Genomic DNA, 24,555 nt, shown 5'->3' with positions numbered 1-24,555 from the left:
AAACTATCAACAGAGTAAATAGCCTACAAAATGGGAGAAAATATTTGCAACTATACATCTGACAAAGGTCCAATATCCAGCATCTATAAGGAACTTAAACAAATTTACAAGAAAAAAAAAAACTTTATTTAAAAAGTGAGCAAGGGACATGAACAGACACTTTTCAAAAGAAGACATACATGTGGCCAACAAGCATGTTAAAAAAGCTCAGTATCACTGATCATTAGAGAAATGCAAATCAAAACCACAATGAGATACATAACAGTCAGAATGACTATTACTAAAAAGTCAAAAAATAACAGATGCTGGCAAGGTTGCAAAGAAAAAGGAATGCTTGTACACTGTTGGTGGGAATGTAAATTAGTTCAACCATTGTGGAAAGCAGTTTGTCAATTCCTCAAACAGCTAAAAACAGAACTACCATTTGATCCAGCAATCCCACTACTGGATATCTACCCGAAGGAATATAAATTGTTCTGTCATAAACACACATGCATATGTTTGTTGCAGCACTATTCACAATAGCAAAGACATGGAACCAGCCTAAATGCCCATCAGTGGTAGACTGGATAAAGAAAATGTGGTACATATACACCATGGAATACAATGCAGCCATAGAAAAGAACAAAATCACATCCTTTGCAGGAACATGGATGGAGCTAGAGGCCATTATCCTTAGCAAGCTACCACAGGAACAGAAAACCAAATACCACATGTTCTCACTTACAAGTGGGAACTAAATGATGAGAACACATGGACACAAAGAGGAGAACAACAGACACGGGCTGACCACAGGGTGGAGGATGGGAGGAGGAAGAGGAACAGAAAAAATAACTCTTGGGTACCAGTCTTGGGTACCTGGGTGATGAAATAATCTGTACTTCTAACCACTATGACACAAGATTACCTATATAAGAAAGCTGCACATGTAACCCTGAATCTAAAATTAAACGTTAGAAGAAATAAAGACCTAGATAAGCAAATGCCGAGGGAGTTTATTACCACTATATCACCTTTACAAGTAATACTGAAAGGAGACCTTCAAGTTGAAATGAACACATCCTAGGCAGCAGCAGAAATTATTATGAAACCATAAAGCTCACTGGGAAAGGTAAACATACCAATAAATAGATAATACTATAATATTATAATGGCTGTGCATAAATCACCTTTAATTCTGATACTCAAGTTAAAAGGCAAAAGTATTAAAAAAAACTGTAACTATATGACAATAATAAAAAGGGTAAGGGAGGTGAAAGAATAGAGCTTTATATCCATTGAAGTTAAAGTTGTTATTAGCTTAAAATATCAGCTTTATATTTGTTATAACTATAAGATATTTTATGTAAGCCCCACAGTACCGCAAAGAAAATACTTTTTAAAAAATAAATGAGAAAGAAATCAAAGCCTATCACTACAAAAGTCAACAAAAGGAAGACAGCAAGCGAAGAAAAGATGGACAGAAAAACTACAAGACAAAACAATTAACAAAATGGTAACAGTAAGTGCTTCCCTATCAGTAGTTACATTAAATGTAAATAAACTCCTCAATCAAAATGGATACAGTAGCTGAATGGACAACAAAAACAAGATCCAGCTATATGCTGTCTACAGAACACTAGTTTTAGATTTAAAGTCACATACAGGCTGAAAGTGAAAGTATGGAAAATTTATTCCATCCAAATGTTAACCAAGAGAAAGCAAAAGTAGCCATATTCCTATCAGAAAAAATGGACTCTAAGTCCAAAACTGTCACAAAAAACAAAGAAGGACATTATCTAGTGATTAAAAAGTCAATTAGCCAGGAAGATATAACAATTATAAATATAAATGCATGCAAATTCAGAGCACCCAAATATGTGTAATAATCATTGAGATAACTGAAGGGAGAAACAGATAGTAACACAATAATAGTAGGAGATAACATCCTACTTTCAACAATAGAACACTTAAACCAAAAATCAGTAAGAAAACAATACTTGAACAACACTATAGACCAAATTGACCTGGCCGACTGATACAGAACATTTCACCCAACAGCAGCAGAATGCACATGCTTCTCAAACTCACACAAAATACATTCTAAGATAGATTACGTGTTGGATCACAAAATAAGTCTCTTTTCAGAATATCAGTTACTACCACAGGGAGTGAAACTAAAAATCAATACCAGAAGGAAAAATGGGAAATTCACATATATGTGGAAATTAAATGAAACATTCTTCAATAATCATTTGGGTACAAGAAAAAAATCAAAAGAGAAATTTAAAAATACCTTGATATAAATTAAAAAAAAAAAACACCTACCAAAACTTGTGAAATGCAGCAAAAGCACTACTATGTGGGAAGTTTATAGTGACAAATGTCTACATTTTTAAAAACAGAAACAATTCAAATAAACTATTTAATTCTACCTCAAGGAACCTCAAGAAACTAGAAAAAAGTAGCAAACTAAACCCAAAATTAGTAGAAAGGAAATAATAAAGATTAGAGTAAAAATAAATGAAATCGAAAATATAAAAATAAGAGAAAAAAATCCTATGTTTTTTTTTTGAAATTGGTTTTTTGAAATGATTAACAACATTGGCAACCCTTTAGTTACTAAGAAAAAAGGAAGAAGACTCAAATAAAATCAGAAATGAAAGAGGAGACATTACAATCGATCACAGGAATAAAGATGATCATAATAGTCTATAATATACAATTATATATTGATAAATTGGAATAACCAAGAAAAAATGGATAAATTTCTAAACACATACATCTTGAAGAAATGGAAAACCTGAGCAGACAGACCTGTAACTAGTAAGGAGACTGAGTCACTAACCAAAAGGCTTCCAACAAAGAAACTTCCAGGAACAGATGTCTTTACTGGTGAATGTTATCAAACATTTCAAGAACTAATGCCAATCCTTATCAAACTCTCCAAAAAAATGGAATAGAAGAGAACACTTCCAAACTCAGTCTATGAGGTCAGCAGCAGCCTAATACCAAAGCCAGACAAACATACTATGAGAAGACAAACTACAGGACAATATTCCTGATGAACATAGATATAAAAATCCTCAACAAAATAGTAGCAAACTAAATTCAACAGCACATTAAAATGTTATACACCATGACTAAGTGGCATTGATTCTTGGGATGCAAAGATGGCTCCACATACAAAAATCAGTTAATGTAATATACCAAAAAGAACATAATTAAGGATAAAAATGCTATGATCATCCCAATAGACACAGAAAAATTGTTTGACAAAATGCAATACAATTTCATGATAAAAACTTGCAACAAGGTAGGAGTAAAAGGAAATTACCTCAACATAATAAAAGCCATATATGAAAAACCCCACAAGTAACCTCATTCTTCATGGTAAAAACCTGAAAACTTGTCTGAGGAACAAGGCAAGGACACCCACTCTCATCATTTCTACTCAGCATTGTAGTGGAAGTACTAGCTATAGCAGTTAGGCAAGAAAAAAAAAAGACATCCAAATTATAAATAAAAAAGTTAAATTCTCTGTTTGGACATGACATGATCTTATATTTAGAAAACCCTAAAGATTTCACACACAAACATACACACACATGCATGCACACACACAAAAACAACTGTTAGAATTAACAGTTCCAGGATACAAAATCAACATACAAAAATAAGTTATGTTTCACTAACCACAAACTATCCAAAAAAAATTAAGAAAACAATCCCATTTCTAATAGCATAAAAAAGAATAAAATACATAGAAATAAACTGTCCCAAAACAGGAAGCAACTTGTACACTGAAAACTGCAAAATATTCCCAAAAGAAATTAAAGAAGATACAAATAAATGGAAAGATATTCCATGTTCATAGATTGGAAGGTAAATATTATTAAAATATCCATACTACTCAAAGTAATCTACAGATTAAATGGAAACCCTCTCAAAATCCCAGTGGCATTTTTTACCAAAATAGAAAAAACAATCCTAAAATTCACGTGGAACCACAAAGGGCCCCAAAAAGTCAAAACAATTTTGAGACAGGAGAACAAAGCTGGAGGCATCCTACTTCCTGATTTGAAAATATATTACAAAGATATAGTAATTAAAGCAGTATAGTGATGGTACAAATATAGACACATAGATCAATGGAACAGAATACAAAACCCAGAAATAAATCTATGCATATGTTGTCAACTGACCTTTGACAAGGGCATCAAGAATACACAATGAGGAAAAGATAGTCTCTTCCACAAATGGGGTTGATAAAATTGAATACGCACATATAAAAAATTAAAATGGACCCTTATCATACACCTTACACAAAAATCAATTTAAAATGGATTAAAGACTTGAAAGTAAGACCTGACACTGTAAAACATTCCAACACGAACATAAAGGAAAAACTTCATTACATTAGTCTTGGCAATGATTCTTGAATATGACACCAAAAGCATGTGCCACAAAAGCAAAAATAGACAAGTGGTGGGATTACATCAAATTTAAAAGCTTCTGCACATTAAAAAAAAAAAAAAACTAAAATAACCAACTGAAGGAAAGTGTACCCTATGGAATGAGAGAAAGTACTCTCACATTGTATGCCTAACAAGGAGTTAATATCCAAAATATAGAAGGAACTGCTACAACTCAATAGCAAAAAACAAAAACAAATAATCCAATTAGAAAATAAACAAAGAACTTGAACACTCATTTCTCCAAAGGCGACATGACCGACAGGCATATGAAAAGAAATTATAAGCCAATGTTCCTGATGAATATAGATGTTAAAAAAGTCACTAATCATCAATTTTTATATAAATTTGTATATATAAATATAAATAAGTGCTAGTGAGAATGTAGAGAAATTTATATATATAAAAGTCACTAATCATATATATATATGTATATATATATATACAAGTGCTAGTGAGAATGTGGAGAAATTAGAACTCTTGTACATAGTTGGTAGGAATGTAAAATGGTGCAGCTGCTATGGGAAACTATGGAGGTTCCTCAAAAAATTAAAAATAGAACTACCATATGATTCAACAATTCGACTTCTGGGTATACATCCAAAAAAAATGAAATTGGGATCGCGAAGAGATACACGCACTCACATATTCACTGCAGTATTATTCACATAGCCAAGACGACGAAACAACCTAAATGTCCATCAATAGGCAAATGGGTAAAAAACATGGTATATTCATACAATGAAATGTTATTCAGCCTTAAAAAGAACAGGGATATCCTGCTATGTGTAACAACATGGATCAACATTGAGGACATTATGCTAAGTGAAATAAGTCAGTCACAGAAGAACAAATACTGCATGATTCCACTTAACATGAGACATCTGAAACAGTCGAACTCATAACAGCAGATAGGAGAGCGATGATTGCCAGGAGCTTGGGGAGGGTTCAATGGATATAAGTTTTCAATTATGCACGATGAATACCCTCTAGAGATCCAACGTACAACATACACTTATAATTAACAATACTGTACTGCAAATTTAAAAATGTAACAGGAGAAATTTTATGTTACATGGTTTTTACCACAATTTTTAAAAAGAAAGAAAGAACTTTTAAGATATCTTTTTGTGTTCTGAATCTAATGAAAAAATAATCAGACAAATGCAAACACTGATATATTCTATAAAACAAATAGTCTGGACTTTTCTAAAAAGGACAATGTGGTGTTTTTAAATAATAGGAAGAAAGGATTATTCTAGTTTAAAAGAAACTAAAAGACATAATAATGTAATGTAATTTATAAGCCTAAGCTTTCATTGCATCTGGAATTTTTTAAAATATACATCTATAAAAGTCATTTTTAAGTTAATTTTTAGCCCCAAAATAAAGTAGCTTAAAAAAGCATTAATCCTTTTATGATCTCTCATGATTTCTGTAGGTCAGAAATCAGAAAGAGCTGAACTGGGCCGGGCACAGTGGCTCATGCCTGTAACAGATCCTAGCACTTTGGGAGGCTGAGGCAGGCAGATCACCTGAGGTTAGGAGTTTGAAACCAGCCTGGCCAACATGGCGAAACCCGGTCTTTACTAAAAATACAAAAATTAGCTTGGCGTGGTGGCAGGAGCCTGTAATCTCAGCTACTCAGGAGACTGAGGCAAGAGAATCGCTTGAACCCAGGAGGCGGAGGTTGCAGTGAGCCGAGATCGCACCATGATACTCTAACCAGGGCGACAGAGCAAGACTCCATCTAGAAAAAAAAGAAAAAAAAAAAAAAAAAAAAAGATGAACTGGGTGATCCTGGCTCCAGGTTTCTCATGAGGTTGCAGTCAGATGGTGACTAGAACTGGAAAACCAGGTGGCAGTGCCTAGAGCATCTGTGAGCCCGTGGGCATCTCTTCATGTAGTCCCAGGGCTTTTCCATGTGATCTTTACCAGGGGGCTTATCTGGGCCTCTTCCTAGAACAATCAGACAGCTTTAGGGCTCCATCAAGTGTTGCAGCAAGCAAGGCAGAAGCAGAATTGCCTTGGATTCAGAAGTCACAGCATCACTTTTGCTGTCACAAAAGCCTGCCCACATTCAAACGGAGAAGAAATAAATTCTCTATCTTTATAGGGGACTGACAACATTCTGGAAGAAACAGAAATTGTGGTAGTCATTTTTGGAAAATAGAATTTACCACAGACAACAATGAGGCAATTGGGAAAATTTAAATCTGGACTGTATAATAGATGATACTAAATTAATAACCAGTTTTCTTAGGTGTGATGATGATATTTGGTTATATAAAAAAATGTACTTATTCTTACATGATACCTACCAAAAGATTTGATGGGAGTGTCTTGATGTCTGCAACTTATTTTCAAATGATTCAGCAAAATAAAAAATAAAGAGAGAGACCAGGCACCGTGGCTCACGCCTGTAGTCTCACCACTTTGGGAGGCAGACCCAGCACTTTGGGAGACAGAGGCAGGTGGATCACGAGGTCAGGAGTTCGAGACCAGCCTGGTCAATATGGTGAAACCCTGTCTCTACTAAAACTACAAAAAATTAGCCAGGCGTACACGCCTGTAATCCTAGCTACCTGGGAGGCTGAGGCAGAAGAATCGCTTGAACTCAGGAGGCAGAGATTGCAGTGAGCCAAGACCATGCCACTGCACTCCAGCCTGGGCGACAGAGTGAGACCCCATCTCAAAAAAAGAAACAAAGAAAAATTAAGTGTGGTGAAATGTAAGTACTCAGAGAATAGGTAAAGGTTATAAAGATGTTCACTCTACTATTTGCCTTTTCTATAGATTTAGGGTATTTTTCTCAATTAATTGAAGAGAAAGTGAAATATAAGTCAGATAGCATTATTTTTCTGCTCTCAACCCTCCAATCTTCTCTCTTCGGAGTAGAAGGCAGGCTGCTTATCAAGGCCTACAAGACCCTGTGTGATCCCCAAAGCTTACTTCTCTGATTTTATCTCCAGGCAAAGGAAACAACAAGTACAAAATCCCCATGAGTGTGCTGAGGTGTTTTAGAAACAGCAAGTTGTTTACAATTTCCTACTTTTAATTGATGTTTCAGATATCTTCTACTTAAACCTTTGTGCACACTTCTTAGAGAATTCCTATTTTGACCTCAAGTCCCTGCCTACTTATTTCTTTCTTTGTAGTGGAAACTTCGGCCCTAAAAGAACTCAGTCAAAGCCAAATCATTTCTCACTATCCCCAGAAAGGCCTACAAATTTGACCCAGGAGACGGAACCCTGGCAAGGAATTTTTTTTTTTGAGACAGAGTCTTGCTGTGTTGCTCAGGCTGGAGTGCAGTGGCACGATCTCGGCTCACTGCAAGCTCCGCCTCCCGGTTTCACGCCATCTCCTGCCTCAGTCCCCTGAGTAGCTGGGACCACAGGCACTCGCCGCCACGCCCAGCTAATTTTTTTGTATTTTTAGTAGAGACGGGGTTTCACTATGTTAGCCAGGATGGTCTCGATCTCCTGACCTCGTGATCCACCCGCCTCGGCCTCCCAAAGTGCTGGGATTACAGGCTTGAGCCTCCGCGCCCGGCCCCAGGAAATTATTTTTTAAAAGGTCCCAGTTACATTCCAATTGGGAGTTTCGCTAAATTGGTATCCCCCTTAGGATGCTTAATGCTCAGCTTCAGTCTTACCTCCAGGACGTACGACATTGTATCATATCTGAGATTTAGATTGCTGAGGCATTTCCTATCAAACTCGGTAGGTTCTTAAGATTTTACTTTGCAGAGTTTAATCCACTGGGTTTTTTTTGTTTGTTTTTTGTTTTTTGTTTTTTTTGTCTGGTTGCTTAGGCTAATGCTGCTTGGTGCTCTGAGTGACCTCACTTCCCTGTGGCCCTAGAGTGTGAGGTCACCTGTTGCAGATGTTAGTAATTTCCTATCTTGGGTGGAGGCCCTCACAGAAGCTTTATTCGCATACGAGTGTATTTGCTCCTGATGTTTTGGTCTTGGATGTCAGGGGAATTGTCGGTCCTTCTGAAGGTCATACGATACTGCTTTCTTGTGAGGTATTAGTAACACAGGTAATTGAATAATTGGGCCCTCTCTCTTTTCCAAAAGGAGTGGGTTTGCCACATCTTTTCTTCCAAACTAGTAAACCTAGGGTTAAGTAGGGCTTGTTGGTAAATGTAGCATGTCAGGAGCTCACAGCCAGATATGGGCCAGTAAGCAATGTGAGTGTCCTGGGATGACAAAGGAGGAACACACGCACCTCAGTTGTCTTGCTGATTCTATTCTGTGCTTCCGTGTCCTCTTCTGTAGAAATGTCAGTAACACTACAAAAATAATAGAGGTCTCTCTTATGAGAAATTGGTTATTTAGTAGACATTAGAAATCAAGGTTTCAAAAAGTACTATCAGGCCATCTCAATGCTCATTGCAGTTGGCGTCAGTAAAGCGAACATAGTCAAGGTGATATTCTCTATCCATAGTAAAATAAAGGGCTGAGGCATTCATTTGGCGCAAATAGGACAAATGCCAGGGAGGCTTGGCCAGGTGTCCTTTGTAGTAAAATTGTGATTCTGAGATTACTGTTTTCCAACTTGGCAACAGCCTTAAACATCTTGGTATCCTTTAACATTATGATTCCACTTCTAGGGATGTCTCCTAAGGAAAGAGTGTTAAATAGAGAAAAAATGTTAATTGTAATGGGGACAGAAAATAGAAACAAGCTCAATGTCCAACTGAAGGGAAAATGTTTAAATAAATCATATCCACTTTGTAGATGATTGTACAGACTTAAAAATTTATGCTTATGGAAAATTTGGTAATATGAGGTATGAGAAATGTATATAAAAGAATACAAAATTATACATACATGGCAAAGTTTTAAAACAAAATTTCATTAAAATAATGAAAAGATATGGATCTTTGAATGTTGAGAATCGGGCATATTTTTCTTTCTGCTCTTCTGTATCTTGTAATTTTTTAATGATTTTATATCACTTTTTCTAACAAGAAGGATAAAGCACTGCTTAAAAGTGCTAAGATGAGTTCTTAGCAAAGAATGATTATTCACATCTAATTATGTACTAACATTTATATGAATCATACTAACATTATATGAATCATTTTAAGATAATATATTAAGAGGTTCATTAAAATGATACTTTTTGAGTATACAAGGAATCTTTTTCTTCACATTTCAAAACATTAACTCTTTCTAAAAGTCCATGGTGTGAGGGGTAAAACACTAATAATAATATATCAACTATCAGCAATTGTACTTCTCCCCATAACAACTGTATGGATTGCAGACAAGAACAAGGAAATAAATAATAAAGGCCCCTTGAGAAGGGAGAGAAGAAAAAAGGAACCTACTTTGTGCCAGGCAATGTGCTACATGCTTTCATAAATGACCTCATTTAATCCTCACAACTCTATGAGGCATATCATATATATATATGATATATATATGAGGCATATATATATATGAGGCATGATAACTCTATGAGGCATATCATATATATATGTATATTTTATCATATATATGATAAAATAAGATAGATAGATAGATAGATAGATAGATATTATTTTACCCTAGCAGCAATTCTGTTAGATGAGGAAACTGAAAATTCTGATAGATGAAGAAGCTGAGGTTCAAAGAAGTTGCATAATTGGACCAAAGGAAAACAACTAAGAGACAAATCCACATTCTTTCCACTGTCATTGTGCTTTGTTGATAGACTACCCCTGGCCCATGCTTATAGCCTTAGATAGCCTCATTTTTATACAGAATTTGGTCACACTTCTTAGTCTGGTTTCTTATCCTAAGGGATGTAGTGTGCACAACATTAGAACATGACAGAAAGAAGAGAAAGAATGCTAGAGCAATAGCAACAGGGAATGAAAGCTGACAAAAGAGTAAACCACAAAAACAAAACACAACCCTATTAAAAAGCACCACAGAAACTCAAAAAGCATAGCTGTATAGCAGTATGGAACTATTTTATGACAGAATATACAAGTCTATGTCATGCTGAGGTAATTATCATATTCAGTGCTTTATTTTCCATATAGTCTTTATGTACACAATCTGTATACAGTCTGTATATGCATTAGGAGGAATGTAATATATAAAAATTATTTTGCACAATGGGTATTGCCGCTCTTTCCTTTAAGGGTTCTGGCTTGATGAGGTTTTGTTCATCGGATTGTCTTGCTTTGCTTTTGTAATACATACAAATCCAGTAGAAGATCTACAAACACAAGCTGATTCTTAAACTGAGAAAGCAATATCCAGAGTCAGAACTTGCTTTTTGCTTATCTACCTAACTAAAAGCTGAAGAATAGATGAAGCAGTGACTTGGTTATTGATACGCTTTGAAACATTGCACTAGAACAACTTAAAACTGGAATTGAAGCATCAACTGAAGATTTCTGTGCAACTGTGGTTTAAATTGAATGCTGAGCTTTGTATAAACATAATTTTTGTGGTTTAACTTTAGGCTGTTCTCTGCGGTCTTCCCATATAATGGGAATGCGTCAGAAGCACAGCTTCGTTTCCTGTGTAGGCTGGAAACTGTTAACTGCGAAGTTTGGAGACAGTCTCAGAGAGCTCACTGCCATATGTTAAACTAAACTTGATATGAAAAATCATATCAGTTTCCAGTTTCCCAGAACATTAAAAAGAAAAAAAAAAAAAGCAGCTCAAGCTTTATAAATATAAAAAGCATCTGTCTGCACAGGAAATTCTACTCTGTTATTTTGCAAATGATCCCTACTTATATTTACAAGAGAAATCAGATCTGATGAACTGTATAGGAAGTAACGCATTATTTTGTTCAAAATTTTGAAATATATATTTATAATTCTGTACAGCTGGCTGGACTGTGAACTAACTATCACTGTATAGAGATCTCAACAGTGCTGCCCAGCATGATCTTAAAGCATGTATGTTTCCAAGTGAAAGGAGATGGAATATTTTGACAGCATGCTGCTAACTTCAACATTTTTGTTTAATGTAATTTTTGTGTCTAAGTGCTCCCAGCCACCATTTCCAAGACAAGTAGACTCATGAGCATTCAGAAAATATTTGGCACTGTTTTATTTTAATTGTTTGCTTCTCCTTGACTCTTTGAGCCTTGAAAGAATTCTCTCTGTAGTTGCTCACCCAGGTACAAGTGTCCTTGAGTTAATCTTCGGTAGCTCATTTTAGAATCCAACTGTGACTAAAGTCAGATTCTGTGACTGCCTTCTTGCCTGCCTCTCCACTGTCACCTATAATTTTGTCATGTCTTTTGCTCTGAACCAGCTTGCTATGCTAAAAGGCATCCCTTCCTTTCACATTTTATAATCCTCCTAAGATTAACAGCCAAAATCCATGACCAGAACTTTGATCACATACAGTCTACAGAGGACTTCATGCTACCTTGGTGATACCCTGTATTTTATCAGCAGCCTTCTCTCAGACTTGACTATAAACCCTCTGGTGTACCTCATCAATTCAATGCTTCAGTGTTTATCCTGGATTTCATTGTTTTCTTGCCTCACAGAGGTACCTAGAGATTTTTCCAACAGAATATTTCTGCCTTTTTCACTTAATAGCCTATCTATGCCAGTATTCCCAGGTAAACTCCCTTTAACTGTAAAGCCATTAATTTTTTCTTCTGATTTCTTTTTTTCTCTTTCTCACCTTTGTCTTGTCCAGTTTTTACTTATTTTCATTCCTCTAGTAACTTAGGCTTCCTCTTACTCTCAGTTCCTTTTGTTACCATTCTTTTCTCTAAAATCAGATTGATATTGTATATTAATAATAATTAGTCATCCGTCACTAAGTAGTGCCCACATTTACTAACTTCTCTGACTTAAAAGTTGCTGTCTCATGTATGTTCTTTTCTTTCCTAGATGACACTTTGGAATAGTATCTTTTCTCTCCCACCTTATCACAAAAAGATTAAAATGACTCTTCTAGGTAACAATTAAACCTACCCTCTCGTATCTCACACAGTGGGAGGCACATGCCATGGGCCCTCCTTGATAGGGGTGAAGCTAAACCATATCCCTGTGGCAACTGATAACCTCACTTGTGTGGTTTGCCTCTGCCTGTTCCTGAGGGCATGTAGACATAACGAACTTCTCTCTCAGCCTGGACCTGTGCTGGAAAAGAACTTGACACCCATTAAAACAGGCATTTCCACTGTGAATTAGAGAGTCTCTGGAGAAGAGACTTTATGTAAATGTGTGTTCTCAGTGTGGAATTGTTCTTCCATGTTTACAATTGTTTGTGTGTCTTTTTCTCTGTGCCAAATTTCAGGTGACTGTAGACTGATCAGCTGGTCTGTGCTATCCTCACTCTACTTTAGCCAGCACATTGCACATTCTTACCTCCAAAGTGGCAAAAATGCAAATGTGTATCATTATGCTTCATTAGTTTTAGTAAAAAGTTTGCCATATTAAAGGTTAAAATTTTTGGTAATTTTTTGTACTCCTCTAATATCTAATTATTTAGATTAAAATAATTATATAATTATTCTAGTTACCTTTCTTGAATTTAAGTCTAAAAAAAAATCCTGCAAGCAAACATTTACCTACGTAACAAACCTGCACATCTTGCACATGTACCCCAGAACTTAAAATTTTAAAATAACTTGCAAGCAAACATTTAATCTATGTAACAAACCTGCACATCTTGCACATGTACCCTAGAATTTAAAATTTAAAAAAAAATCTGCAAGCAAACCTATCCCCTGCATGTTTCCTCATACACCATGCATACATTTAACATTATAAATTTTTTAACTGTTTCTTCTTAAATTACTTTCCACTATGCCTTTATAACACTATATGCAGATAGAAAGTTGCATATTATTATGACCAAAGGTCATTTATTATCTAATCTTTCATCTTGGTGTTGATGATGGTCAGTTCATTAAATTGCTCTTCTCAACCTGGGAGAATTAAATCCTAATGCTCTTATGAATCCATTGCACACGATGAGTTCACTTCTCTAGCTTTTTACCCTTGTTGTAAGAATTATGAAAAAAGGTAGTTGAATTATTTTCTCCATAATAATATAGAGAAATAATAAAATAGAGAATGTGGAATGTTCTCAAAAACTGGTTAAGAAAGGCTACATTAAGAATTATTTCTTAAACTTCTAATATGAGACACCCACTACATTAACAGATAGAACAGAGAAGCTTCATAAGTCATAACCCCTTCTCTTAAAGAATTTACATTTTACTTAATGAAATATGAAATAATCTGACGAAAGATCTGAAAAATAAGCAATGGAATTTCAGATTGAATTATGCAGCATCAACTTGAAATTTGAAAGTAAAAAAATCTATGTGAACTTCATCAGTAATAGAGGTCTTCAAGGAGAAGGTAGATTTAAGCTGAAATCTTAATTTAGATTTAAATGAAAATTGAAAATAGCAAATAATTATCTGTGAATTGTGAGGAAGTGAGGAGGCATTCAGGACAAGGAAGAGCAAAGCCATAAGACAGTAATAAGCAAATCAGGTGATAGAACCAAGAGTCACAAGCAAATCATTTAAATAATCCAAATATCAAATTTCTTAACTATTAAAAAAATAGGGAAAATGTCAGTCTCACAGGGTTGTGGCAAAGATCAAGTTTATGAAGATAATGTATGTGAAGGTACTGGGAAATACAGAGACAGTAAGGGCTCCTGGTAAATAGGATAGGATTCTTAGGATAAAGACAGCTTAGGAAGGATTTTGCCATTTGCCTCTTTCTCATTAAAATGGCATGCCAATTATTCAGCATCCTCTATGCTGTACAGCATGAATTATTTCTGGAAGATTAATCACCAAATCAAATGCAAAAGCATCCTTCTACTGAGTTTTTTCTTGTCTTTGATGAAATCACTGGGTTCACTGCTTTTATCAGTTTTCATTTGGATAATATTTAAAATGATCTTTTATCCTAGCTTGAATACTCTCAATCAATGTCAGCCTCTTTTAATTTGGTTTAAGATTACAGGAAAATATCATGACCCTATATATTTTTCCACCATAACTATTAAGAACAATGGAGCCAGACATATTTGAACAGTGAAAGAAAATAAATGGAGTTTGCCTTTTGAGTTATCATTTAAGTTCTGGGTTTCAGATCATGAGAAATATTTCAGAATAGGGGTAATCCTGGATATGATTATAAAGTATATCAAGGCTGCAACACAAGTGCTGCTGGGATTTTTTAAAGAGACACATTCTTATGAGTCTTAAAGTCTCAATGAAGAATGGAAGATTTGAATGAGTTTTCCTGGATGATCATGATTCAGTTAGGTGAAGGAGTGGAGAAGGCAACAATCTGCAGAAAGAATAATCCTGGAATGTTTAGAAAATCCAGGAGGGGTTTTACTGAAATGGAAATCTAATACTGGAGAACAATGAGAAATAAAGTTGGATAGTTACAGTCAAGTTGAATGAATAACTAATTCAGTCACCACACACACCCTATTTTAATTTCTTAAGCATATTCTGCAGGTCTCAAGGACCCACAGGAAAAAAAAAAAAGCATAAGTCCCTTTAAAAATTGTATTATGTATATGACATCCATATAACAAGGCTGAAATTAGAATCTGGACGTGTTATTTTCGTATTTGTTAATTGGGGTAAAATACACATAATGTAAAATTTATCATCTTAATCATTTTTAAGTACACAACTCAGTAGTGTTAAGCACATTCACATGGTTGTGATACAGATCTCCAAAACATTTTCATATTGCAAATCTGCAACTCTATATCCATCAAACAACAATTCCATATTCCTCCTGCCCCGAATCCTTAGCAACTACCATTCTGTTTTATGTCTCTATAAATTTGACTATTCTAGGTACCTCACTTAAGTGGAACCAAACAGTATTTTTCTTGTTGTTACTGGCTTATTTCACTTAGCATACTATCCTCAAGGTTCATTGATATTAACGCGTGTGTCAGAATTTTCTTCCTTTTTAAGACTGCGTAATATTCCATTGTATGTATATGTTACATCTGGTGTATTCATTCATTCTTTGATGGACACTTAACATTGCTTCCACCTTGTGGCCACTGTGAATAAAAGTTGCAGTGAACATGGGTATTCAAACATCTCTTCAAGACCCTGTTTTCAGTTGTTTTAGGTATATACTCAGAAGTAGAATTGCTGGATCATATGGTAATTCTATCTTCAATTTTTTGAACAATCATTACACTGTTTTCTGTAGCAGCTGCACCATTATACATTCCCACCAGCAGTGCACAGGGATTCCAACTTTCCTACAACCTTGCCAACACGTTATTTCCTATTGCTTTGATAGTAGCTATCCTAATAAGTTTGAGATTATTTTAGTATTGTCAGGCATTGTGATTTATCCTAATTGCAAGCTAAAAGTTGGCCAGCTACAATTCATGGATGCTGGAAGAAGGCATGAGGTTAAATATAAAGGACAGCAATAGCAATAGCCAGAATATCAGATATATTACCTAAGAGGAACTCCAACTTTAGAGAACCCAAATCTCACATAATAGGCAATAAACCTGTCTGACATTTGCCCTGGAAAGAGTCATGATTTTTATTATGTTGGACGATAGACAAACTTGACCTTTGCCCTGGGGGGAGACACTATTTCTGTCTTCCAAGGCGTTTACTTTACATATATCCTTAAAAAGATAGTCCAGGAAAAAAAAGCAGTCAGTATATTTGCTTGTAAGATTTACCTAAATGAGGGACCCACTGAGAGTGTGCCCTAATGAATATCTTCACATATCTTTAACATTAGTACTACATAAGAAAACATTTATTCCTATATATCAGATATGAATAGTAATCTATAAATTGAGGTTTGCAAAAATTAGTTTTTTTGATTAAATTACATTGTAATCCAAGCCCTCATTCTGCCATAATTACTAGAAATCTAACTTCAGTTATCTGATCAATGGTGAGAATTTGGAAGTGGTAAGGGAGGGAAGGTGGAGGTCCACTCCCAATTAAACTTTTTTAAAAACTAAAAGTTTTTAGTTTTTACTTAAACTTAAAGAAAAGTTTAAGTACCTGGAAAATGAAGTAATATCCTATAGTGTTAAACCTATTATTGTGTTCAATATATATGTATCCTTGGCTTAATGAGCAAGACTAATAAAATCCAGAAACAGCCTCATTGTTTTTCCTGTGCCCATCCTTGTAAGCCAATCTGTAGGACTAGTTCCTCCCATCTCCCCAGAAAAAATACTCAAGTAACTCTCAACATTTTTGGGTTATTCTCAGATACTCAAAAGTTCTCCACTTTAGCTATGAATAAGTTTCAATTAGTAAATACATTAGTAAAGTAATGTATCCAATATTATATAATAATCAAAGTACTAAATGTAATTTAAGGTAAAACTTTTAACCCCTGACCTCATCCTACAGCTCTACTTTACTGCAAGGAAGGCCCTTCAGTGGGAAAATGAGGGTGATAGACTTAGTCTCTATTTCTTACCTTACACCTCCAGTTGACATGGTTCTTAACACATCTAGGGTCAAAATAGAAGGGGAGTGGAGGAAGAGGAGAGGTAAGAGCCAAAGAAATCGGGGTTTTTTTTAAACCTTTATTTTAGATTCAGGGGATGTATGTGCAAGTTTGTTAACTGGGTGTATTTCCTGATGCTGAAGTTTGGGGTTCAAATGATCCCATCAACCAAGTACTAAGAATAGGACCCAACAGTTAGTTTTTCAACTCTTGCCTCCCTCCCTTCTTCCCCTCTCTAGCAGTCCCCAGTGTTTATTGTTGCCATCTTTATGACATGAGTATCCAATGTTTAGCTTCCACTTATAAGTGAGAACATGTGGTATTTGGTTTTCTGTTCCTGCATTAATTTGCTTGGGATAATAGACTCTAGTTTCATCTATGTTGCTGCAAATGGTATTATTTCATTACTTTTCATGGCTGTGTAACATTCTATGGTGTACCTCTTTGAGTGGTACAAGGAAGTACACAGATGAACCTAAGAGAAAATTCAGTAGCCTGTTCAAAATGACCAGCTAAATGCCAGAAAGTAATATTTTGGAGACAAATTTGGTTAGATAGGTGACTCTTCAATTTAGCTTTGGTTTAACCTTGAGTCTTCTCAGAGCCTAGATAAAAGCCTAAGAGGAAAGCTCCATAGGATTGGGTCATGCAGTGCATCTACAGTGTACCTAGTTGTACAGACATTTTCTAGAGGCTGGTGGGTGACCTAATGTCAACTAGCCCATTTCTTGACCAGCTTATACTTTTACAGGCATCTTATTTTTCAATGATGAACACTCTGATATCTCTTAAGTGCCCTCACCTAAGCACACAGGAAAAAGAGGAAAGAAACCAAAGAGCTGTGTATTCCAAAACACAGAGTTTGTGTCACCTGCAATAATAACCATTTACTGTAACCACTGTCAGTTACCTTTAAAACTATAACTCTTGCCAGTGACTCATCAGGCAAAGTGCCACCTCATAGCACAAACTAATCCTTGGTACCCAAAATGCGAGAAAAAATCAGGTATCTCAATGTAAAGGAGAGCAGAATTTCAGACTTGAGGGGAACCTACTCATGACTCTCAGGGCTCAATGAGGAAGACCAGAGTACTCCAAAAAAGAAATCAGTGGCACCTTCCCTGTGTTCCTCAAAGGGTATCAGGGTCACCAGAAGTCTCCTTTAGGTCTCTTCATGTGGCCACCAGAACTCTATTTCCTTTTAGTAAATTCCCATCTACTGACCAACAAATGAAGGAGGTAGGGGCTTGAAGAGAAACATATTAAGAATGCAAGGAAACTGGATGGAAGATAAATGATGGTAAAAAGGAAGAAGGAGGAGCAGGAAATGGAAAGAACAGATCTGAGAGGAGCCAGTTTGAGATCTTGTTTCCCAAAAAGACCAATGAAGTTCCACATTATCTTCAGCAAAAATCATGCCGACAAGAAAGGAAGCAGACAGAAGGGCTGAGCATATAGTTAGCATGGGTTTGAGAAGCTTCAGTTGACTCAGAAGCTCCCATGGGAGAAGCAGGATCCAATAGAGAGACCTGAGAGGCCTTAAAAAAAATTGTAGCCTGAATATCAACTTTCAATTAAGCTCACTTCTGATCATAGAGCTCTTTTAAGTATCTTTTCAAAAATTATCAGATTTCAGCTGGGACAAACAGCAAATATTCTTGGCTCTATTTTCTCCCTTAAGCCAACAATATTGAACTAATCTTATTTACCAGAGAGTCACCTAGTGACAGGAAAGTGAAAAGCATTTGGGTTTGTTACTATATTTTCAGCAGTTTTAGGTATATTTAGTTAATATGATTGTCCATTTATCTATAAGCCAGTTTGAAACTCATTTAAGGGATTCAACAAATAAAACAAACCAAAATTTTAAACCAAAGGTATACCTAATAGGTGACTCACGACCAAAACTAATAAGCCTTTTAAGGTTTAACCAAGGACTCACAAGTCAGCCCTGCAGAGGTGCAAAGAATGCAGCCCTCTCAAGATCCAGAGCCACTTCCCGAAGACAGCCAAGAGAGAAAAAGATTCAACAATGCTTTGAGAGCTGGCAATAGTAGGTATGCTAGCTACATATGGGGTTCAACCCACATTTTTGTCTGGCCATATTTTGGGGGCCAGACAACTTTTCAGTTGGTTCATCATAGAAGCAGGCCCAATAAAATGCATGCCCTGACAGGCAGGAAGCCAAGCCAAGCTCTCAGGACACGAATTGAAACAAACAGGAAAACAAAAGCTGTTCATGTGAGGGAAAGGCTTAGTAACAAATCGGTACCCCGAGACCAAAAGCCACAATTCAAACATTTTTCCTGTAGTGACTCAAACCAATAATACCATGGAAAGTTCATTTCCAGAGACTAAGACAGCAAAGACTTTCATTGTCACAGGTAGTAATGACATTATTTATGTAAATGGTAAATTTATGTATTATGTAAATCCCACAAAAAATGTGGGATGCCTCCAGTCACAAACACAGTAATCTGTGACAACAGGCAAATAATACTGGGATGGGAGTTTCCCTTTACTAACCAAGCAATGAGGACAAGGACTTCTTATAAGAGGAACTCCCCTGAGAATTGAAATGATCAAAGAAAACCTTTGGGTTCCAGGCTATCCAGCTGGCTGCCTGACACAAGCCAACACTTTGCACTTCCCTAAAATGGACTAGAGAGAAGGTCTTTAATGGTCACAAAGCCAAGATCTCAGGATATAAAACAAAGGAAAATCTCAGAGTACAAGACAAAAGGAGAATCTCATCCAGTTTTTGACTCAGTTACCCACAGCAAAGTTAGTCTAACTAAACAGAAGTCTGGTAAGAACTACGAATCCACCAGCTTGTAAGGCCAGCTCGAGCAACAACTGTAGAGAGCCTATGCCTGTGCTCCTTGCCCTATGATTCTGCTGTTGATGATAAACAATACAAAAGACAAAGACAACAGAAAACAAGGCAGCATCTCTGCAAGGGAAGGGATCAGAAAATAAGACTACTCATACCAAACAAAATCACCAGATTCACTATACCCAGCAACTTAGTTCGTACAGATGATTTTCTCTTGCTAATCTGAATTTTGGAAGAGATGAGAAAATTTTACCTTCTATTCTCCACCAGGTGACACTACAGGCAGAAATCCAGGAGGGCTGTCTTTGGAAAACAATGTTTACCATTTTTCTTTGCTGGCTTTTCATCAGTTGTTCCAGAATCTCATCTGCAGGCTCTGGAGCAAGTCAAGTGTCCCAGCTGCCCCACAGTGGGCACCAGAACTATAGGAATAATTGATTAAATCACTGAGCACATGATTGAGCTTGGTTTCCAGCCCTTCTCTTCTTTCTCATCTTTCTGAGGATTCAAGGATACTCATGATATCATTTGATCCAGAGCTCCAACAGTCTAATCAAATGGTTGGTCTTTCTGATGGGGCCTATCCCCATCCCAAATCATTTCATTAGTATAAGCTTATACTAGGGCCCCACCATGAATCACCTCGCTAGTATAAGCTATCTGGACCACCATGAATGACAAAGAACTCCTATCATTTGGGAAATTTCAGATGAACTAGTTTTCCTCTCAAGAACTAGAGACAAACGCTAATCATATTATCCATTATACAACAATCTTCAAGTGGATGAATGACCAAATGTTTTTTACCAAGACAAGTGGTTTGCAAGACAAGTGGTTCAGGATCTCACTCTGGGATTTAGGATTATTGCTATGTCTTCGGGCCTCGGATGAAAACTGAGTCTAAAACATATTTACGTACATTGCATATTTACATCCTCTTAATTGTAAATTGGCTAAGCCTGCGTGACTGCAGAAGGACCAGCAGATCTGTGGCTTCTACATGTGTCAGGCTGGGAAAAGGGCACCTTGACTAAGTTTGGAAACCCAGAAATCTAGGTTGTAGCCTGCACAGATGTACCACAGGAACATCACTCAAATGTAAAGCCCTACCACTTACTCATGGTTTTAGAAGGGTGGCTCAGGCCACCCCTCACTCACAGAACTCCTGTTTCAATTTTAGTTTCACAGAGTCTCACTTCTCTCTCCTCTTCTTACCTAGCAAAATAATGTCAAAAAACTAGATGTAAGGAGAATGCAGTTGACAAAACAGTTTAAAGAATCATTTTGTTGCACGTGGTACTGAAGAACAAAATGAAATCATTTCTTTAAAAAGTATTCATCCTCTTTGTGATGGTTAATCTTATGTGTCAGTTTGATAAGGCCATGGTACTCAGATATTTGTTCAAATATTATTCTAGATGTTTCTGTGCAGGTATTTCTTCAGATGCGATAACATTTAAATCAGTAGCCTATGAGTAAAGCAGATTACCCTCCATAATGTGGGCTGGCCTCATCCAAAAACTGAAAAGCCTTAACAGAAAAAGACTGACCTCCCCAGAGGAGGAAATTCTCCCAGCAGATTGTGCTTGGACTCAGATTGCAACTCTTCCCTGTTGTCTCCAGCCCTGCAAATTTGGGGCTCACCAAGTCTCTATAGTCACAAGCCAATTCCTCAGAATAAATCTCTGTCTGGGCCGGGCGTGGTGGCTCACACCTGTGTGATCCCAGCACTTTGGGAGGCTGAGGTGGGCAGATCACGAGGTCAGGAGATTGAGACCATCCTGACTAACACGGTGAAACCCCATCTCTACTAAAAATACAAAAAATTAGCCGGGTGTAGTGGTGGGCGCCTGTAGTCCCAGCTACTCAGGAGGCTGAGGCAGGAGAATGGCATGAACCCGGGAGGCGGAGCTGGCAGTGAGCCGAGACCACGCCACTGCACTCCAGCCTGGGCGACAGAGCGAGACTCCATCTCAAAAAAAATAAAAAAGAAAAAAAGAAATAAATCTCTGTCTGTCTCTCATTCTCTCTCTCTCTCTCTTTCTCTCTGTTGGTTCTGTTTCTCTAAAGAACCCTAAAACATTTTTAATATTGTATAACAATATGCAATATTAAGTATACATAATTAATTAGTAGAAATGTGCTTTCATTCTATGCACCAAGGAATACTCTGTACTATGTATTTACCTGCTGTAAGCGTGTTTGTGGTCTGTATTTTCACATGTGTCCTCTGACTATGAAAGATAATTACAAACTATCTCTAGGCCTTTCCATTTTCCATGAAGTGACTTTTTCCTTATTACTTACCTTTTATTTCTGCATTCCTACTCTACTGGAAAATAAATTGAGGCACAAATGAATAAAACTTTCTACATTAAGGATAATAAATATGAGTCATTAAATTTTTGTACAACATATCCTATTAGTTTCTTATATTTCATTAAGAAGCACCAGTGCTAAAGAGATATGTAACAGGGAATAGCTGCTCAATAACATCAAAGAATGTTAAAATATGATTGAAATATGATGGGTACATTTGCTACTGTATATTTTTTAAATGTCTATTGAATTTCAAAGAAATATTTTATATATGTTACCATTAATTATTTAATATGGAAGAAAGCATTTTACTTCCTGTTGTGTGTATATACAAAGTAAACACATTTTTAATTGTGTATGCATTTAAATGATTCATGAACATAAGGAAAGCTTACCAAATTCACTTCACTTTAACAGGAAGGGAGATCAAACACACTGGTGTAATATAATTTGTGATGATAAATGCTTGTAAATTAAAGCCAATAAGTACAAGATAAAGTGGTAATCTAATAATATGTATATTATATATTTATTATAAATTATATATATTAATTTTATAATATACATATGATATATGTAGATATCATTAAAAGAAAAACCTTAGGCCTAAATACAGTATCATTTGCTCAAACCAAGGGGAAAATGGTGTAAGTAAAAGTTAAGTTAGATAAGACGGCCAGAAAAGCACCTTAAACAGAAGTATGACTTGTGCCAATTTAAAACAATGGGAAGAATTTCTAATGTACATAGGCAGACGTCTTACAAATGGAGATTTCCTTTATAGGTGTTAATTTCTTTCACAAAAGGGTTTCAGGAAAGCCAGTTAAATTCCAGAAAGGTGTATTTCAGTTTGATAGGTGGTGACTTTTTAAACTTAGCTATTGTTTCTTAGCTAAAATTACTGAGTTCAGGTTGGAGTCCATTAAGGAACAGAGCAAAGAAATCATTCTCTATGCCTCGGCTGGGTATGGATGGGTCTGATAAAGAAGAAAACCTACTTTTCCCAAGGGCATACTTAATTTTTGTGGGTATAGAGTAGGTGTATATGGGATACATGAGATGTATTGAAACAGGAATGCAATGTGAAATTATTACATAATGGAAAATGGGAATTGCATCCCCTCAAGCATTTGTGTTACAAACAATCCAATTATGCTCTTTTAATAATTTTAAAATGTACAGTTAAAATATTATTGACTATTGTCACCCTGTTGTACTATCAAATACTAGGTCTTGTTCATTAATTCTAAATATTTTTGTACATATTAACCATCTCCACCACCCCGCAGAAGCACCCAGTGCTCTCCCCAGGCTCTGGTAACCATCCTTTTACTCTTTATCTCCGTGGGTTCAATTGCTTTGAGTTTTAGATACCACAACTAAGTGAGAACATATGATGTTTGTCATTCTGTGCCTGGCTTATTTCACAAAAAATAATGACCTCCAGCTCTATCCATGTTGTTAAAAATGACTGAATCTCAATCTTTTTTATGGCTGAATAGTACACCATTGTGTATAAGTCCCACATTTTCTTTATCCATTCATCTGTTGATGGACACTTAGGTTGCCTCCAAATCTTGGCTATTGTGAACAGTGCTGCCACAAACACAGCAGTCCAGATATCTCTTTGTTATACTGATTTTCTTTTTCTGGGGTATATACTTAGCAGTAGGATTGCTGAATCATATGGTAAGCTCTATTTTAAGCTTTTTGAGGAATCTCCAAACTGTTCTCCACAGTGCAGAAACTTTTTAGCTTGATGTGATCCCATTTGTCTATTTTTGGTTGGTTGCCTGTGCTTGTGGGGTATTACTCAAGAAATTTTGCCCAGATCAATGTCTTGGAGAGTTCCCCAATGTTTTCTTGTAGTAGTTTCATAGTTCAAAAATCCGTTTTGATTTGATTTTTGTATGTGGTGAGAGATAGGCATATGGTTTCATTCTTCTGCATATGGATATCCAGTTTTTCCAGCACCATTTATTGAAGAGATTGTCTTTTCCCCAGTGCATGTTCTTGACACCTTTGCCAAAAATGAGTTTACTGTAGGTGTATGAATTTGTTTCTGGATTCTCTATTCTGTTTCATTAATCTATGTGTCTGTTTTAATGCCAACACCATGCTGTTTTGGTTACTATAGGTTTGTAGTATAATTTTTTTGTTTGTTTGTTTTGTTTTTAATGTTTCCACTTTATTGCTCTAGCATGCAACTTGAGGCAAGCCTGGACCTTCAGCAACATGCAAAGAAGAGGCTGAGGGGGTTTGGGAACACAACCTTGCTGAGAGGGAAAACTGACAGGGGAAATACCAGAACAGGGGACAGGGGGTGGTCACCATAACACCAGAAGACATCATCAGCCATGCCGTTTGGAGTGAGGAAGGGAACAGAGAAGAAATGGTGTTTCTTCCCATGTACCTAGCACCCACATGGAGGCCACATTGGGAAAAGGACTGGGAGAGGGAAATGGA

General features: G+C 36.2%; 1 protein-coding gene across 2 annotated transcripts in view; it reads left to right on the top strand.

The window, feature by feature from the left end:
• The window catches only part of NDST3 (N-deacetylase/N-sulfotransferase (heparan glucosaminyl) 3), a 217,330-nt gene that overhangs the window by 130,026 nt on the left and 62,749 nt on the right, over window positions 1-24,555 (top strand). The window lies entirely within an intron of this gene.

This window comes from Colobus angolensis, unplaced genomic scaffold, assembly GCF_000951035.1.
Source record: "Colobus angolensis palliatus isolate OR3802 unplaced genomic scaffold, Cang.pa_1.0 Scaffold71, whole genome shotgun sequence".
In the NCBI taxonomy this organism is placed as follows: Eukaryota; Metazoa; Chordata; class Mammalia; order Primates; family Cercopithecidae; genus Colobus; species Colobus angolensis.
This window is presented reverse-complemented; position numbering and strand designations above follow the sequence as displayed.